Below are 18997 nucleotides of genomic sequence, written 5' to 3'. Positions count from 1 at the left end.
GTACAAACTGCTTTAACTCTTTGCAACCATCCGCACAGACAGCATGCCAACACAAAGCTAGCAAAGAACCCAGTATGATGTTAAAGCTGAGTCCTGTACTGAGAGTCTCACACACTGCTTTACTCTTACGAAAAGTAGCAAGTAATACGTAACATATTACTTTTTTGGAGGAACAATCACAGCACCAGACAGTGAGATAATTTCTTTAGAAATGTTGAGCTGACCCTAGCTTGAATAATGTTTAAGTATCTCATGTTTGACTGTAGAACGCTTACTTTGAAATACATGATTTTGTATGCAAAACAACTACATACATTACTACTGTAAGGCAGATTTCCTTTTAATATATTTCTGAATGCATGCACACCAAAGGGAATACTTGAGGTTCTCCATAACTGTCAAGTCTTGTTGCAATAGGACCTCGTTGTGAATTGATTAGCGAGTTCATGCATCATTAACTTTCTGACAGAAACCCTGCTCTGTGGTATGTACACATACACACAGTGTTTTTTTTTTCTTTTTCTTTTTCTTTTTTACATACACTCACATCAAAGTGCCCCTGTCTTCAGCATTTTTATATTAGCAAGTGATTTTGTAAAATCAAAACACATAGGTTGCCATGCTTCATTAATTTAACATTATCAGTTTTTTGGTGTTATGATTAAAAAGCTTGTTGGAGAGAGGTGAGACAAAATACATATTGATTTCTCATTTTCCTCTAAACTCATAAAGAATTTAATGAGCTGTAGAAATATTTAAATCAGATTTTAAAGTAGAGCAGAAAAAATATTCCTCAGTTTTTGTGTAAGCAAACTCAACATTGACACTGTACCTATTGTATAGTTTCGCCCCATTTAGTACAAGAAGGTAAAACCAGATTTTGGACATGCAGTATACATAAAAGATGTGGGAAAGACTCAAGCCAATGCAAGGGGAGGCTGCTATCGAAATGATTTCCAGAAAAGGTTGTGTCCTTTTGAAATATAGAGTATAACTCAGTAACAAACAAGTCAGTTTCCCTTATTAGAACTATTCCAAAGAAAGCCACACCCTCTCAGGTTGCTCTTACCTTGTACCCCATTATAGAACAAACAGGAACTTAAAATTCTTCGTTCCCTCAGTTATTATATTACTTAACACTGACACGGTACACCTAGATAGACATTCGTCTAAATGTATTTTTAATATATTTATTCATTTTTATTTATTTTTTTCCTTGACCTCAGTGTTTGTTGATCTCTGTTTGCTGAGCTGAAGCAACAGTGTTTTCGATTAGTGTTTAACCCTTTAAGACCTACCATAGAACCAAGTCCGCCAGAGTTTATATTATACTTTTACATGTTGTAGTGTTGCTATACATCAATACAACCATTATAGCCCAAATTTTAATAATATGTATGCATTAAGTACATAGTAATTACATAAATTGGAAAAAAATGCAATAAACTACAAAAAAATTGAATTTTTTTTTTTTTTTTTTTTTAACAACAGGCCCGGTGGACGAGAGGGTTTGTTCCCTGCGCCTTAGGGTCGGGGAACGGGTCCTGACTGTCATCTGCGCTTATGCGCCGAGTGGCAGTTCGGAGTACCCAGCCCTCTTAGAGTCCCTGGGGGGGGCTGGAAGGTGCTCCACCTGGAGACTCTGTTGTCCTGCTGGGAGACTTCAATGCTCACGTGGGTAACGACAGCGAGACCTGGAGGGGCGTGATTGGGAGGAACGGCCTCCCTGATCTGAACCCGAGCGGTGCTTTGTTATTGGACTTCTGTGCTACTCACAGTTTGGCCATAACGAACACCCTGTTCGAACATAAGAGTGTCCATAAGTTCAAGGTTCAAGGTTCTTTATTTGTCACATGCATAGTTATACAAGTATAACACACAGTGAAATGTAGCCTGACACGTTCCTCGACATGTGCAAAAATAGGGGGGCTGTAGAGGAAGAACATATATATATATATATATATATATATATATATATATATATATATATATATATATATATATATATATATAAAAAACACCCAGCACGCCCCTGCGGGCGGTTTATCCTTCAAGCTCGGGTCCTCTACCAGAGGCCTGGGAGCTTGAGGGGTCCTGCGCAGTATCTTAGCTGTTCCCAGGACTGCGCTCTTCTGGACAGAGATCTCCGATGTTGTTCCCGGGATCTGCTGGAGCCACTCGCCTAGCTTGGGAGTCACCGCACCTAGTGCTCCGATTACCACGGGGACCACCGTTACCTTCACCCTCCACATCCTCTCGAGCTCTTCTCTGAGCCCTTGGTATTTCTCCAGCTTCTCGTGTTCCTTCTTCCTGATATTGCTGTCATTCGGAACCGCTACATCGATCACTACGGCCGTCTTCTTCTGTTTGTCTACCACCACTATGTCCGGTTGGTTAGCCACCACCATTTTGTCCGTCTGTATCTGGAAGTCCCACAGGATCTTAGCTCGGTCATTCTCCACCACCCTTGGGGGCATCTCCCATTTTGACCTCGGGACTTCCAGGTTATACTCGGCACAGATGTTCCTGTACACTACGCCGGCCACTTGGTTATGGCGTTCCATGTATGCCTTGCCTGCTAGCATCTTGCACCCTGCTGTTATGTGCTGGATTGTCTCTGGGGCATCTTTACACAGCCTGCACCTGGGGTCTTGCCTGGTGTGATAGACCCCAGCCTCTATGGATCTTGTGCTCAGAGCTTGTTCTTGTGCTGCCATGATTAGTGCTTCTGTGCTGTCTTTCAGTCCAGCTTTGTCCAGCCACTGGTAGGATTTCTGGATATCAGCCACCTCCCCTATCTGCCGGTGGTACATACCGTGCAGGGGCCTGTCCTTCCATGATGGTTCCTCGTCTCCCTCCTCTTTCTTGGGTTTCTGCTGCCTGAGGTATTCACTGAGCACTCGGTCAGTTGGGGCCATCTTCCCAATGTATTCTTGGATGTTCCTTGTCTCATCCTGGACTGTGGTGCTGACACTCACCAGTCCCCGGCCCCCTTCCTTCCGCTTAGCGTACAGCCTCAGGGTGCTGGATTTGGGGTGAAACCCTCCATGCATGGTAAGGAGCTTTCTTGTCTTTATGTCAGTGGCTTCTATCTCCTCCTTTGGCCAGCCTATTACCCCAGCAGGGTACCTGATCATGGGCAGGGCGTACGTGTTGATGGCCCGGATCTTGTTCTTACCATTCAGCTGACTCCTCAGGACTTGCCTGACCCTCTGCAGGTACTTGGTGGTTGCAGCTTTTCTAGCGGCCTCTTCGTGGTTCCCATTCGCCTGTGGGATCCCCAAGTACTTGTAACTGTCCTCTATGTCTGCAATGTTGCCTTCTGGTAGTTCAATCCCCTCAGTTCTGACTACCTTCCCTCTCTTTGTTACCATCCGACTACACTTCTCCAGTCCGAACGACATTCCAATGTCATTGCTGTATAGCCTGGTAGTGTGGATCAGTGAATCGATGTCTCGTTCACTCTTGGCATACAGCTTGATGTCATCCATGTACAGGAGGTGGCTGACAACTGCTCCGTTCCGTAGTCGGTATCCGTAGCCAGTCTTGTTAATGATCTCACTGAGGGGGTTCAGGCCTATGCAGAACAGCAGTGGGGACAGAGCATCTCCTTGGTAGATCCCGCACTTGATGGTGACTTGTGCTATGGGCTTGGAGTTGGCCTCTAGTGTTGTACGCCACATCCCCATTGAGTTCCTGATGAAGGCTCTTAGGGTCCCATTGATCTTGTACAATTCTAGGCATTCCAGTATCCAGCTGTGGGGCATTGAGTCATAGGCCTTCTTGTAATCAATCCAGGCAGTGCACAGGTTGGTCAGTCTGGTCTTGCAGTCTCGGCTGATTGTTCTGTCTACCAGTAGCTGGTGTTTTGCGCCTCTGGTATTCTTGCCAATTCCTTTCTGTGTCCCGCTCATGTATTGACCCATGTGCCTGTTCATCTTAGCCGATATGATGCCTGACAGGAGCTTCCATGTAGTACTGAGGCAGGTTATTGGTCGGTAGTTGGAGGGGACCGGTCCCTTCTTGGGGTCCTTGGGGATCAGGACCGTCCGGCCTTCAGTTAGCCATTCCGGGTGTCTCTCGTTAACTAGCAGCTGGTTCATTTGTGCTGCCAGACGCTCGTGGAGTGCAGTCAGCTTCTTCAGCCAGTAGGCGTGAACCATGTCGGGCCCTGGTGCTGTCCAACTCTTCATACTGGAGACCCTTTCTTGGATATCTGCCACTGTGATGGTTACTGGACCCTGTTCAGGGAGGTCGCTGTGGTCTGCCCTCAGATCCTCTAGCCACTGAGCATTGCCGTTATGGGTTGCATCCTTCTCCCATATGCTCTTCCAGTATTGCTCCGTCTCCAGCCTTGGTGGTGCTGTTCTCTTATTGTTCCCTTGCCACTGAGAGTACACCTTTGCTGGTTCTGTGGAGAACAGCTGGTTTATTCTCCTGCCTTCTATCTCTCTGGTGTACCTCCTCAAGCGGCTGGCCAAGGCTGTGAGTCTTTGCTTGGCAGTTTCCAAGGCCTCAGGTATGGACAGCTTGCTGTATTTCTTAGGCACCCTATTTGTCGCACCTTTCTGCAACTCCGTTAGTTGGCTAACCTCCCTCCGTGCTACTTTGATCTTGCCCTCTAGCCTCCTTCTCCATGGAGGGTACTGCCCCTTGTCGCTGTTCAACTTGTAACCAAGCATCTCACTGATCACTGTTGCTGTATTGTAGATGAGCTTGTTAGTGTCGGTAATCGTGGTTGTAGGTATTGCCCGTAGTGCTGCATTAACATCATCTAGCAGACCTTCTGAGGGTACTTCTAGCTGTGAGAGCAGTCCCTTCTTTCGAATGTTGGAACACTGAGCTACTAGTTGTTTCGCCGTCATTGTGGATGTTGGGTATCGAAGAATCCATAGGTCCCTCATCCTATTCATGTAGGATGAGGGACCTATATATATATATATATATATATATATATATATATATATATATATATATATATATATATATATATATATATATATATCCATCCATCCATCCATTCACTTCCGCTTATCCTTTTCAGGGTCGCGGGGGGCGCTGGAGCCTATCCCAGCTGTCATAGGGCGAAAGGCGGGGTACACCCTGGACAGGTCGCCAGTCTGTCGCAGGGCCAACACACAGGGACAGACAACCATTCACACTCACATTCACACCTAGTGACAATTTGTATTATCCAATTAACCTATCCCCACAAGGTGCATGTCTTTGGACTGTGGGAGGAAGCCGGAGTACCCGGAGGGAACCCACGCAAACACGGGGAGAACATGCAAACTCCACACAGAAAGAACCCGGCCTGATGGTGGAATTGAACTCAGGACCTTCTTGCGGCAACAGTGCTATATATATGGACATCTGACATCTGTCACGTGGCACCAGGACGCTCTAGGCCGTAGGTCGATGATCGATTTTATAATCGTATCACCAGACCTGCGACCATATGTTCTGGACACTCGGGTAAAGAGAGGGGCTGAGCTGTCAACTGATCACCACGTGGTGGTGAGTTGGATCAGGTGGTGGGGGAGGACGCTGGACAGACCTGGTGCACCTAAACGCGTAGTGAGGGTGTGCTGGGAACGTCTAGCAGAGGCCCCAGTCCGCGAGATCTTCAACGCACACCTCCGGCAGAGCTTCAACAGCATTCCGAGGGAGACTGGGGACATTGAGTCCGAATGGACCATGTTCAGCGTCTCCATTGCCGAAGCTGCTGCATTGAGCTGCGGCCGCAAGGTGGTTGGTGCCTGCCGTGGTGGTAATCCCCGAACCAAATGGTGGACACCAGAGGTGAAGGGAGCCACCAGGCTGAAGAAGGAGTCCTATCGGGCTTGGTTAGCCTGTGGGACTCCGGAGGCAGCCGACAGGTATCGACAGGCCAAGCGGAATGCGGCTCGGGCAGTGGCTGAAGCAAAAACTCGGGTGTGGGAGGAGTTCGGAGAGGCCATGGAAAAAGACTTTCGGACTGCCTCGAAGAGATTCTGGCAAACCGTCAGGCGTCTCAGGAGGGGAAAGCGGTGCTCTACCTGCACTGTGTATAGTGCTGGCGGAGCGCTGCTGACTTCGACTGAGAAAATTGTCAGGCGGTGGAAGGAATACTTCGAGGACCTCCTTAATCCCATTGACACGTCTTCCGAGGAGGAAGCAGAGTCTGGGGATGAGAGGAATGACCCGCCAATTTCCGGGGGCGAGGTCACTGAGGCAGTTAAACAACTCCTTGGTGGCAGAGCCCCTGGTGTTGATGAGGTCCGCCCCGAGTTCCTGAAGGCTCTGGACGTTGTAGGGCTGTCCTGGTTGACACGCCTCTGCAATGTTGCGTGTAGATCAGGGGCAGTACCTGTGGACTGGCAGACCGGGGTGGTGGTCCCCATCTTTAAGAAGGGGGACCGGAGGGTGTGTTCCAACTACAGGGGGATCACACTCCTCAGCCTCCCTGGGAAAGTCTATGCCAGGGTGCTGGAAAGGAGAGTTCGTCCGCTGGTCGAACCTCGGATACAGGAGGAACAATGCGGTTTTCGTCCTGGTCGCGGAACACTGGACCAGCTCTTTATCCTCTCGAGGATACTTGAGGGTGCATGGGAGTTTGCCCAACCAGTCTACATGTGTTTTGTGGACTTGGAGAAGGCATTCGACCGTGTCCCTCGGAGTGTCCTGTGGGAGGTGTTGCGGGAGTATGGGGTGTCTGGCCATTCGATCCCTATACAACGGTTGCAAGAGCTTGGTTCGCATTGCCGGCAATAAGTCGGACTCGTTCCCGGTGGGTGATGGGCTCCGCCAGGGCTGCCCTTTGTCTCCGGTTCTGTTCATAATTTTTATGGACAGGATTTCTAGGCGCAGCCAAGTGGCGGAGGGCTTTCGCTTTGGTGGCCTCAGAATCTCATCTCTGATTTTTGCGGATGATGTGGTTCTGTTGGCTTCATCGGGTGAGGGCCTCCAGCTTGCACTGGAACGGTTCGCAGCCGAGTGTGAAGCAGCGGGAATGAGGATCAGCACCTCCAAATCTGAGGCCATGGTTCTCAGCCGGAAAAGGGTGGAGTGCCCACTCCGGGTCGGGGGTGAGTTCCTGCCCCAAATGGAGGAGTTCAAGTATCTCGGGGTCTTGTTCGAGAGTAATGGGAGAAGGGAGCCGGAGATCGACAGACGGATTGGGGCTGCAGCTGCAGTAATGCAGACGCTGCACCGGTCCGTCGTGGTGAAGAGGGAGCTGAGTGTAAAAGCGAAGCTCTCAAATTACCGGTCGATCTACGTCCCTACCCTCACCTATGGCCACGAGCTGTGGGTAGTGACCGAAAGAACGAGATCGCGGATACAAGCGGCAGAAATGAGCTTCCTCCGAAGGGTGGCTGGCCTCTCCCTTAGAGATAGGGTGAGAAGTTCGGCCATCTGGGAGGGGGTCAGAGTAGAGCAGCTGCTGCTCCACATCGAAAGGAGCCAGCTGAGGTGGTTCGGGCATCTGACAAGGATGCCCCGTGGGCGCCTCCTGGGTGAGGTGTTCCAGGCATGTCCCACTGGGAGGAGGCCCCGGGGCAGACCCAGGACACGCTGGAGAGATTATATCTCTCGGCTGGCCTGGGAACGCCTTGGTATTCCCCCGGATAAGCTGGAGGAGGTGGCTGGGGAGAGGGAGGTCTGGGCCTCTTTGCTTAGGCTGCTGCCCCCGCGACCCGGCCTCGGATAAAGCGGATGAAGATGGATGGATGGATGGATGGATTTTTTTTAACATATGTTTCTAATTAGAGAAATTTAAGAGGCTTATCCCTCAAAACTCTAAATACAAAAAAGTTGCACAAACTAGTTTCCCACCAAGGAAATTTACTTTAAGTGTCTTTATAGTTTTGTTTTTGAAATACACCAATTTTCATATACTGCAGGAAAAACGAAAATAAATATTATAATGCAAATTTGCAAAAAAGCAGCATATGCATCAAAATAAACTATTTCCACCAGTGCAATATGAGTCCTAAGCATCCCACAAACGACACAAAGTCATAAAGTCAAACATAACTTTTAAAAACACAAGGCCCTGATGGTAAATGGTAAATGGCCTGTATTTATATAGCGCTTTACTAGTCCCTAAGGACCCCAAAGCGCTTCACACTACATATCCAGTCATCCACCCATTCACACACACATTCACACACTGGTGATGGCAAGCTACATTGTAGCCACAGCCACCCTGGGGCGCACCCGGCAGCCTCGCCTCTGTCAGTGTGCCCCAGGGCAGCTGTGGCTACAATGTAGCTTGCCATCGCCAGTGTGTGAATGTGTGTGTGAATGGGTGGATGACTGGATATGTAGTGTGAAGCACTTTGGGGTCCTTAGGGACTAGAAAAGCGCTATACAAATGCAGGCCATTTACCATTTACAACGATGGACGTAGGAAGTGTTATGAACAGCTGATCGGATCGCCAAAGCCTGTTTCTGGAATATTGTGTTTTTGCTGCTGCAAGTGCTTTTTATGCAGTTTTTGCAAAGCTATATGTGGAAGGAAACTGTGACCTAGGACAAGCTGATGGCATAAGCTGTAAGTACAATTCCTCCGGTTTCATATGCAAAAAAAATTATTGCGGTAGCTTACGTGGTTGCAGTGCTACCGGGATTTAAAAATAGTTATGCAAAATGGAGCGTGTCCGCTCCGACCAGCTTTAAAGGGTTAAAGAATATTTGTTGTGGGTAAGCTGTGAACAGTTAGCCTTTTGGGGATCTTTGTCCTTCTCCGTGTACCTTAGAAGTGAATGAAATGCAAGATGCTTCAACACATGTTGAAAATCTGTTTCTTTCATTAATGTTTTGTGTTTTGTCTGCCTGCATTAACAACATAAACAGTGAAGTTGAGAGTAAGGACTTTGGACTTTCAAAGCTCTTAGCCAAGCTAACATTTTAATTTAAAAAAAGGAATTTTAAAACATTTCGATACCTCCTTAGACAAATAATGAGATGTAATAAAAAGTTGTTCGTTTTTGCTCCTAAAAATTAAAACAATACCTGATTAATTTGGCGAGATTCTCTCCTTGCACTTCTTGTGTTGTTTTTAAATATCCTGAAAGTCTTTTTATGACTCTTTCTTCTTTTGTGTCTACATTCATCAATTTCTTTTAAAATATATAGATTCAGGCATTTAAATTATTTCCGCTTAACTACATTGAATAACATAAACTCATCTAGAGTAGCTGCTGTAAAGAAAGTAATTACTGGTAGTCCACTAACCTAGGCTAGTTAGCTTTTAGTAAGACTGTTTTATATGGTGCTACTTTTTCTCTAGGTATAATTTAGATGTTGGCTTTGGTTTATTGTAGTTATATAAAAAATTTATTGTTAAGGCATTAGAGCAGGGGCGTCAAAAGTACGGTCTGCGGGTCACATCTGGCCTGCAATTCAATTATTTCCAGCTCATGAGATAATTTCAAATGTCAGTTATTAATGGCCCGTTGGTACTGTATCATCCATGCCACATCTATCATGTTAGGTTTGTTGCTCCTGGAATATCTACAGCCGAGAAGGGGAAACATAAATTTTTTTTTAAATTTCTATTTAAGTGATATCATAATATTAATTTTATGGCCTGTAAATGGCCTGTATTTGTATAGCGCTTTACTAGTCCCTAAGGACCCCAAAGCGCTTTACACAACCAGTCATCCACCCATTCACGCACTAGTGATGGCAAGCTACATTGTAGCCACAGCCACCCTGGGGCGCACTGACAGAGGCGAGGCTGCTGGACACTGGCGCCACCGGGCCCTCTGACCACCACCAGTAGGCAACGGGTGAAGTGTCTCGCCCAAGGACACAACGACCGAGACTGTCCAAGCCGGGGCTCGAACCGGCAACCTTCCGATTACGAGGCAAACGCCCAACTCTTGAGCCACGAACGCCCGTTCGTACTATTATCACTATTCTGCATGTCCTATACTATGATTTACTCATGAAAATGATTATTTTTGCATGTCTTTTACTGTACCAGTTTTAATCATTACTACATTGTATTAAAAGATAAAAGCACTTTAAAGGGTGAGATTCATTTTTCTTCTTTTCACCAAAATATTATTAGTATGCAAAATTACTATATGAAATTAAGAGGACTGCAAGAAACACTGTTACCAGAATCAAACCACGTGCTACAGTAATCTATAAAGCAGATATCCCATAAGCACTGCCATGTTCACACCTGCTGCATATACAATCTAAGAGAAGAGAAAAACAAAAGCAAACATGACAGATTTCAAATAGCGGGTAAAGCATTCTAGCCTCAAGGATGCTAGAGGGAAGCTGTATTCATGTCCACAAGGTAAGATCTTACTTCCAGACACTAGAATACATACATATATTTATCAGCTGAGACAGTGTGGCAGGTGTTCTTTTCACCTTATAAGCCTGTCAGTTTGTGTAAGTCATAGCAAATGAAGGTCTTGTACACATCTACTGCAGCAGGGAAATAAAGTAATTTTGAGGATTTTTTTGTAGGTATTGTCCATAGACTACCTACATTCATATGAATACCATAATGGAAATTTTTAGTTGTGCAGATGAGACTGAATTTCCTGGCTTTCATTTCCAAAAGTCAGCCAGTAAGGCTGATGTACCAAAAACTGCAGTTCTTTGAATGGTTCTGTAGAGTATCATATTAAAATGCCTGTCGTCTAGCATGAACCTGAGCTTTATAGTCCGGTTCAAACATGCTTTTGGTTTCTTTAGCTAACCTTTCCTTCATGACTACTGTATGCCACCAAGCACTTTACAGGCAAGCAGGTTTTGTACTTATTGAGTAGTAGAAATAACACCAGCTAGCTGAAACACTTGCTGTCCCAGAATCGCTTCCTTTTTTCCATCTTCTATAACTTTCCCTCTTTGTATTCGTTGCTTCCTCTAAATACTGTTTTTTCTTTTAGATAGTTATGTTTCTGTAGTGCTGCTGGAGCAGAAAGAAGCAACGTTCCACCCCTTGCGTTGTCCAAGAAATGAACTAAAATATTCACTGTAAGCTTTACTACCTGAAATTCAGCTATCACTTTAAGAGTAATTCAAGCAAGAAGGTTAATAAACACAAAATAAGTGGTTAAAACTGTTATTGTGACATTTAGCTTATATTTATATTTAGCAGATTTAGTTATACTCGGGCCAGTTTCCATGCTTATAGTTTAGTTCTGCTTTGTTTTTTAAAATACTAGCAATATTGCTGAAGAGCAGAAGCCGGCTCCAAACATGCAGGGTGAGCGCTCATTAAAGAGACACGAGTCAAAGTATTAGGACTGCACTCACAAGTTTGAGACATCCACCTATGATGGATTCGTCATGATAGCATTTCCCCCCTCATTCCAAGTAAATGAAGACTCCAACTGTCACAAATCACACAGCCAAAATGTGACATGCTGTTTTCAGTGTTAAATTAAGGCTTAAACTGCATGCAAAAAAACACTGGAAAAAAAGGATGTTTGTTTGTTTCATTTAATTATTCTCCTACCAAGGTTTTGTACTGTGAAATAGAAACTTCAAAAATATAATAAAAAGAGGGCAGCTAGCAAAAAGCCCTTGCCCACACCTTTCAGCTTTTGGTCACATTAGAGAAATTGTTCCATAATGATGGCAAGCGCAGTCATACAACTGTGCAACACCAAAAATCACTTTCACATATTTTTTTTTCTTTTTTTCATAACAAGTTCAAATCTCTCAAAATACAACTATTAACAGAACTCAGTGTTACGAGTTAAGGTAACATAAAAGAGCCCAGCTTGGGGTAGGTCAAGTTAAGAAAAAGTGTTTATTAACAAAAAAGTGAACTGAAAACCATTGGTATAGCTTACAGTGAATCACTAGGCAATTTAAAAAACACAAAACAACTCTCACATACTCACACGTACAAATACAAATGAAAACTAGCCACACAGGCAGAAACACGTTTCAAGGCTACTCAGGCAAAACTCCTACATTCAACCCGAGTCAGGCAAGCAAGGCCCAGAGACAGGTGTGAGCATAGCTGGACTGGCCATCGGGCATACTGGGCATTTTTTTGTTTTTATGGGCCGATCGATTTTTTTTTGGAAGGGTATAAATAATAAAAGGTGTTGGATTGGCCAATTGGTCATGATCGACTCTGGGCTGGACCAATTACAGCCGAGGAGGTCGGTGCACCCTCCCCCTTGTTTAGCAATCTTTTAGAGGAACTAAAGAAAATGGAGAACAAAAAAAGGAAAGGAGGTGCAGAAAAAATTAGGGCCAAAAAGAAACAAGCCCTTCAGGCAGACGCTGCCAAATGTGTAAAATTAACTGAATTGTTTGGCGGTAGCTATGGCATAGCTTCCACAGATTTAGCAACATCTGCAAGTGGTGGAGGCCAGCAGGTGGATAAGGGAAAGGGGAGGCAAGAGGAGGAGAGACCCGAGGCGGCCGCCTGTCATAGTGGCAGAGGAACTGAACTTCAGGTAAGAAGTTATGACCTGCTGTCTATCTGTGTCAGATATAAACCAAGTTTAGTTGTAGTTTGTTTTCGTTGTGTTGACTTTTTACAGTCGCTTAGAATAACTGGTACTGCGTACTAGGTAGCATGACGGAGTTTATATACTGCTGGGCGGGTGCTATGAAGTTACTGATAGTAAATTTTATTTTATGCTTAAGGTTAGTTTCTCAAACTCCTCAAAATCTTAACAAATTGTGCCAATCCTTACATGTTGCACCAGGCTGATTTATCAACAAATTGTGCCAATCCTTACATGTTGCACCAGGCTGATTTATCATCAAAAGTGGAGAAGTCTGTGACAGAGGAGACAGAAGAGCAGCAGAAAGAGATGGAGCGAGAGAGATGACTTTATGTCATCCATGAGGGATGCATTTGACATATGTTTCACATATTATAGCCCAACAAGTTACTTATAGCAATTTAAATACGAGCAATCAGTTTTTGGCAAATACCGGAAATCAGTTTTTGGCAGACAATCACTTTTTGGCACAACACCGGCTATTGCAGTTCTTGCCATTTTTTGTGTTTCTTTTTATCGCTGTGTAACTGAGTTCAATTGAAAGCCTGCATGCGCTAGTACCTCTTGCCACAAGTTCCCAGAATCCTTTGCGGTTTTACCCCTGAATGACATCACATTTTTGGTGGGCCGGTCTCTAGTCAAAATGCCCGGGCCGATTTTTTGTCCCAGTCCAGCCCTGTGTGTGAGGGACAACCTGCACGTTCAGTCCAAAAACAATGTCCAATGAGTGAAGGATCCTCAGCCTTTTGTAGTCATAGGGGAACGCTGTCAATCGCTTCATTGGACCCCTGAGCACCGTGTATCCCCAGGCAGCCAATCATCTGTGAGTCCTGGCATGCTTGGGTTTCTTTATAGGAAGGCCGGCCCACCTCCTCCAAGGCCAGGGGCCGTAACACTCAGAAAGTTCAGAAGTTTCTTAATGAATCGTAACTGTATATAGCACTGACTTTAATATATACTTACATAATACATGACAATATGTAGATGAGTTATGATCTAACAGTAGATAAACTTGTCTTGTGCTCTTCTGTGCTTCAGGTCACATAGTGGAATAGTTTGTAATAAAGCAGCCTTCTTCTGGATAAATCCTTCCGATGCCTGAGCTATCGGACATTTCTGCATCTCCGATGTTAATGCTGTGAAAAGTGTTAGAATTAAAATTTTACCAGAGATTAGTGAGGGAGTAATGGCATCAACGTTTGAAAGAGAGCAGGCAACTATCCCACAGAAAAAAATAATAATAATGAGAGCGAAGACAAGACTAATAGGTATGCTGATAGATTTAGTCCATCCATTTTCTTCCATTTATCTAATTCAAGGTTGCAGGAAGGCTAAAGCTTATTCCAGCTGCCAGAGGGCAAGAGTCAGTGTACATCCTGGGAAGGTCACCAGCCTGTCACAGGTCAAACACAAAGAGAGAGACAATCATCCATACCTACAGTCAATTTAGAATCCCTTACTGCATGTCTTTGGACTGTTGGAGGAAGCCATACTACCTGGAGAGATCCCACACAATAGGATAACATGCAAAATCCACAGAGAAAGGCCGTGGCTAGATGATAGATGTGAACCATGTTCCTGAAAGGTAACAGTAACGACTTGACTGCCACTGTGCCTAACCTCTGCTAATTCAAGTCACTGAACTAGAGTGCTCAACTGTGTTTGTTTTTTGGTAAATTCTAGAGTATTTATATGGAATTATCTGAAAATAATATTGCTTGCTTGAAGTTTGTGTTCAGTATTTTAGTACTCTTTCTGTTACTTACTTGCAGACATCTGTGTCTGTACATCATGTATATACAGTTTATGAATACAGCTTGCTATCCAAGGCTGCTAGCGTGTGCTGGTAATGTACCAATTCATTCTGTCATATTGCCACTTTTGTCTTCAAAATAATCAACAGATGACATCATGGTATTATATACATCATAGAACTCTTTTTATATAAAAGAGTTCTATGAGTTTGACCAATGAGTACTGTAACAGCCGTTATGGTGTGGTGTCCCTTTAAGACACCCAAGTCGAGGGTTGATGGTGTCATCAGTGTGTGCCACTGCTCTCTCGCTCTCTCTCTCTGTGATTATGAGGACACGTGCCTTCACGCTCGTGCTTAACGAGGGACGGACTTATGTTTTCTTTTCGAGACCCTTTTTTTTTGTTTTGTTTGCAGCGCTTGGGTTGTATGAACGCTGGGCATTTTGTTGTTGAGCCGCAGCCGTTCAGCCGGGCTTTTATACGGTTGCTGAAGAATGCATATTAAAGAACCACCGTGGATTACTGATACCAGTGTGGGTGTGTATCCTTCCGCCTAGCCTGCTAGGTGTTTTGCCGCCTCTTCTCAACCACACAACACAACCCAACGTTACAGTACCAAGAAAAGGATGCCTGGAGGGTCACTTTACAGGGAGTGCAGAATTATTAGGCAAATGAGTATTTTGTCCACATCATCCTCTTCATGCATGTTGTCTTACTCCAAGATGTATAGGCTCGGAAGCCTACTACCAATTAAGCATATTAGGTGATGTGCATCTCTGTAATGAGAAGGGGTGTGGTCTAATGACATCAACGCCCTATATCAGGTGTGCATAATTATTAGGCAACGTCCTTTCCTTTGGCAAAATGGGTCAAAAGAAGGACTTGACAGGCTCAGAAAAGTCAAAAATAGTGAGATATCTTGCCGAGGGATGCAGCAGTCTCAAAATTGCAAAGCTTCTGAAGCGTGATCATCGAACAATCAAGCGTTTCATTCAAAATAGTCAACAGGGTCGCAAGAAGTGTGTGGAAAAACCAAGGCGCAAAAATAACTGCCCATGAACTGAGAAAAGTCAAGCGTGCAGCTGCCAAGATGCCACTTGCCACCAGTTTGGCCATATTTCAGAGCTGCAACATCACTGGAGTGCCCAAAAGCACAAGGTGTGCAATACTCAGAGACATGGCCAAGGTAAGAAAGGCTGAAAGACGACCACCACTGAACAAGACACACAAGCTGAAACGTCAAGACTGGGCCAAGAAATATCTCAAGACTGATTTTTCTAAGGTTTTATGGACTGATGACATGAGAGTGAGTCTTGATGGGCCAGATGGATGGGCCCGTGGCTGGATTGGTAAAGGGCAGAGAGCTCCAGTCCGACTCAGACGCCAGCAAGGTGGAGGTGGAGTACTGGTTTGGGCTGGTATCATCAAAGATGAGCTTGTGGGGCCTTTTTGGGTTGAGGATGGAGTCAAGCTCAACTCCCAGTCTTACTGCCAGTTTCTGGAAGACACCTTCTTCAAGCAGTGGTACAGGAAGAAGTCTGCATCCTTCAAGAAAAACATGATTTTCATGCAGGACAATGCTCCATCACACGCGTCCAAGTACTCCACAGCGTGGCTGGCAAGAAAGGGTATAAAAGAAGAAAAACTAATGACATGGCCTCCTTGTTCACCTGATCTGAACCCCATTGAGAACCTGTGGTCCATCATCAAATGTGAGATTTACAAGGAGGGAAAACAGTACACCTCTCTGAACAGTGTCTGGGAGGCTGTGGTTACTGCTGCACGCAATGTTGATGGTGAACAGATCAAAACACTGACAGAATCCATGGATGGCAGGCTTTTGAGTGTCCTTGCAAAGAAAGGTGGCTATATTGGTCGCTGATTTGTTTTTGTTTTGTTTTTGAATGTCAGAAATGTATATTTGTGAATGTGGAGATGTTATATTGGTTTCACTGGTAAAAATAAATAATTGAAATGGGTATATATTTGTTTTTTGTTAAGTTGCCTAATAATTATGCACAGTAATAGTCACACAGATATCCCCCTAAAATAGCTAAAACTGAAAACAAACTAAAAACTACTTCCAAAAACATTCAGCTTTGATATTAATGAGTTTTTTGGGTTCATTGAGAACATGGTTGTTGTTCAATAATAAAATTATTCCTCAAAAATACAACTTGCCTAATAATTCTGCACTCCCTGTATGTGTCACGGCTGCCGAGGCGAGCCGTGTGGAGTTGGAAGAAGGACCCAAGATGCAGGCAGTGGATGAGATACCGGTGGTTTTATTTACAGAGGTGTAGTGGCAAACAAACAGTGGGGTATAACAAATAACTAAAGACACCTAAACTGGGAGAACTAAAAATAACAGACCTGGGAGCATACGACAACGGGATGAGAAGCAGAGAGACGCAGATGAGGAACAGGACACCGTGGAACACAGGGTAACAGACTGACACGGCGTAATACAGACTGACACGGAGTTACACAGACAAACCGGCAACAGGCAGGAGAACACACAGGGCTTAAATACACAAACCAGTAATCAGGGGATGAGAGACAGGAGGGCAACACAGCTGGGAGGAATCGGAGCTGACGGGACAGGGGAAATGAAAACTGAACACACTCACATCAGACAGAGACCTTCACAATAAAGCAGGAAACTCAAACACGGGGAACCAACCAAGACACAGAACTAAACAAACAGCTTCATAAACAGACGGGTTGACACCATAGACAGACAGAGGCACAGACGCAGACTCCAAGGCAGACCGAATATAACACCTAGAACTCAAACAATCATCATCATAATAAACTAAAAGCGCTGGGTCACCGACCCAGGACCATGACAGTATGCCCATGTTACAGTCTTTTACAGTGTAATGTTTTTATAATGCCCTACATGAATTATCTATCTGGGGTACAAATGTTTTCCTGATGGATGTGATCTGAGAAATCATTGATGTAGCTGCTGTAATCCCATCACAAGACTGTCTTCAGTCATTTGTTCATTAAACTGAAACTATGGGACACATAAAGTGTGCCCTCTAACTCACAGTGTGGTCAGATTACAAGCTGAAGATCATTTTTCTGTTCACATACAACAAGCATTGACCATTGTATTGATGAATCATTCATGTGGGTTAAATGATACGAGTCAAACATGAAAAGCATGAGCAGTTTCTTCAGGGCTTTCATGAACAGTCATTCATCTTTCATGTGGGTAAACGTAAGTGAGTGGTTATCAAGGTTGAAAGCGCAGTGAGGCAAAGAGAAAAGAAAAGGAAGAGAGGTAAAAGAAACTGAATGAGAATTTAGGTTATTGATGTTTGTTATTAACCCTTTAAAACCTACCATAGAACCAAATCCGCCAGAGCTTATATTATATTTTTATATGTTGTAGTGCGATTTTTAGGAGCATTTCAAGTTGATATACATCAATACAACCATTATAGCCCAGATTCTAATAATATGTATGCATTAAGTGCATAGTAATTACATAAATTGCAAAAAAGTGCAATAAACTACAAAAAACTTGAACATCGTTTTTGTTTTTTTTTAACATATAACATATTTCTAGTTAGAGAAATTTAAGAGGCTTATCCCTCAAAACTCTAAATACAAAAAAGTTGCACAAAATATTTTCCCACCACAGGAAATTTATTTCGAGTGTCTTCATAGTTTTATTTTTGAAATACACCAATTTTTACATACTGCAGGAAAAACGAAAATAAATATGATAATGCAAATTTGCAAAAAAAACAGCATATGCATCAAAATAAACTATTTCCAGCAGTGCAATATGAGTCCTAAGCATCCCAGAAACGACACAGAAAGTCATAAAGTCAAACATAACCTTTAAAAACACCAGTGTAGGCTCATGAGGCCCTGATGGTAAAAAATTACATTTCCGCGAAAATGACGTCACTTCTGGTTTTGGGCAGGTCATGGCGGACATGCGATAGTTCACGCTGCCGTCTATTCCAATGTAGGAAGTGTTACGAACAGCTGATCGGATTGGCAAAGCGTGTTTCTAGAATATTACGTTTTTGTTGCTGCAAGTGCTTTTCATGCAGGTTTTGCAAATCTATATGTGGAAGGAAACTGTGACCTAGGACAAGCTGATGGCATAAGATGTAAGTACAACTTCTCTGATTTCATATGCAAAAAATTATTGCGCTAGCTTACGTGGTTGCAGTTCTGCCGGGATTTAAAAGTAGTTGCGCAAAACGGAGCGTGCCTGCTCTCACCGGTTTTAAAGGGTTAATGAATCGTTCAAACCACAAAACAGGATACATTTAACATTATTAAAAACTAATAGTTTTCTGATAACACAAGTTAGAAATTGACCTTGATGCATTAATAATCCAAACGCCAAAGAACACATACTTGTTTAATTAACCCAATAGAAAGAGAAGTTTGATGAAAAGAAGCTGAAAACCGTGCAAACTTGTCAAACCCAGGGAGTCAAGGACTGGCAAGTTATAGTGAAATTGACAGATTAATGAATATTTGCAGGAATCTACCCACCAGTGTGCTATGTAAAAAGTGAAGGGCGTGATAGCAGCAGCAGCAAGACTCAAGGACAAATCAGAACAAGCGCCAGTGACAACAGATATTATATTTATTAAATCAGACACAGCATGGACTGAGTAATTGTACTGGAAGTGAGTTGCAAAGCAGATTGCAGAGGTGCAGTAATGGCTCATTGTTTACCTTTGTTTTCCCTTGAGTTTCAACCAAAATGACTTGGTTAAGTT

This window comes from Aulonocara stuartgranti, assembly GCF_965226115.1.
Source record: "Aulonocara stuartgranti genome assembly, chromosome: 2".
NCBI classification, from domain to species: Eukaryota; Metazoa; Chordata; class Actinopteri; order Cichliformes; family Cichlidae; genus Aulonocara; species Aulonocara stuartgranti.
The sequence above is the reverse complement of the archived record's forward strand: the minus strand, read 5'-3'. Positions refer to the sequence as shown.